The sequence below is a fragment of the Nannospalax galili genome, unplaced genomic scaffold (genome assembly GCF_000622305.1).
Source record: "Nannospalax galili isolate Female #2095 unplaced genomic scaffold, S.galili_v1.0 scaffold3342, whole genome shotgun sequence".
Taxonomy (NCBI): Eukaryota; Metazoa; Chordata; class Mammalia; order Rodentia; family Spalacidae; genus Nannospalax; species Nannospalax galili.
The window spans coordinates 18591-20133 of record NW_008348084.1 but is presented as its reverse complement, the minus strand read 5'-3'; positions in this window follow the sequence as shown (position 1 = coordinate 20133).

Below are 1543 nucleotides of genomic sequence, written 5' to 3'. Positions count from 1 at the left end.
TGGCATGTTCAACCAGTAATATTGTGGTTCAGAAAATGAGACGTTAAAGTATAATGCTTCGTTATGCTTGTACTATGAAGTGAAAGGGATGGCAAAAAATCTCTTAATCATAATAGCAATAAGATGCCATAAATACATAAATATTAATTTAAAATACAATCAGCTAATGTAAATTCCAAAGTCATGATACCTTGAGACAAAAATGTAAAAAATGAAAATAATGTATCATGACTTATAGATCAGCAGAATATTCTTAAATATGTTTGCTTTTTACCAAGGTCAAATTCAATACACTTGTTATCAGACAAGGAATCCTGGAGGTCCTTTGTCCCATAGGAGAAAAATTCAAGGGGACATAGAGAAAAAATGTAGGGAGAGCAGGTTTATGACAATAAAGCAAAAGTAAATTCTCAAAGATTGGAGAGTTTCTGACCCTGGAAAATCTGACAGCGAGGGTTATGGCAGAAGGGTGGGTGGAGAGTTCATTCAAACACAAAGTTAATCATAATTTACTTATGTAAAAGATAGCTCGTCGGTAGTCATTGCTTCCTGAGTTGTTCCCTTGAGGTCTAGGAGACATTTTACATGTAGCCATTATAAAGATATCACAGTGGGAATCTCCTTTGGGAAGCCCGAACCTACATCTTGGGTTATGTATTCTCCTTTCCTAAGCATCCCTATCTCTGCATCCTCATACTTACAATTACATGTGTACTGCCTGAGGTTTGGTGGAGAGTGGAGTCATGGATGAAGAAGGGGGATCCAAATTTGATTTAAAACTATTGCATGAAATGTACAAAATCTCAATAAAATTTTTTTAATTTAATGTACTCTCCCCATCTTAACCTTACTAATTCTTACTCTAACTCATTCTGAAATTCTTTTCTACAGCAAAGTCAAGAACCTGTCTTAACATGATTAGCGATCTCTTAGGAGAAAGTACACTCAGATTGCTAGCAGCTATAATGGGCCGTCTCTCCCTACCCCCGCTGACATCATTGTTACCTCATGATGGGAGTCTTCTGAAGCAGTATTGCAGCATTATCTTGACCTCATCTTGACTGCTTAGCCTTACTCTGCTGACTGGCTACTCTCACTTCTGTACTCCAACTTTTCAGGCCAGAGATTCACACCTACTGTTAAATGCAGCCCTAAGACATTGGAGATAGAGTTCTATAGCAGTTTCTGTGCATGATACCTGTTTGAAGTGGGATGATACACAGTGTTCTCAGAGGGGGATCACATAAGAGATGATCCCTAAGATGTTCTAAGCCACTCACTTGCCTTTGAGAACTGCAGGAGAGATACTCCATGGTCAGCTGCCTCTGACCCACGGGTGCCTCTAACACCCAGAGAAGCTAATCCCTTTAATCACAGCATTTTAAGTTCCAAAGTATGTTCACCTGTGTTCACTTCTGTGTTGGCGATAAAGGAACCTATAGAGGTTCCCAAACATTCTTAGGTCTAACAGGACTATATATATATACCTAAGAGGACATTACCATAAAGGATGATCTCTCAGATGTCCTAATTTTCTCCTTTG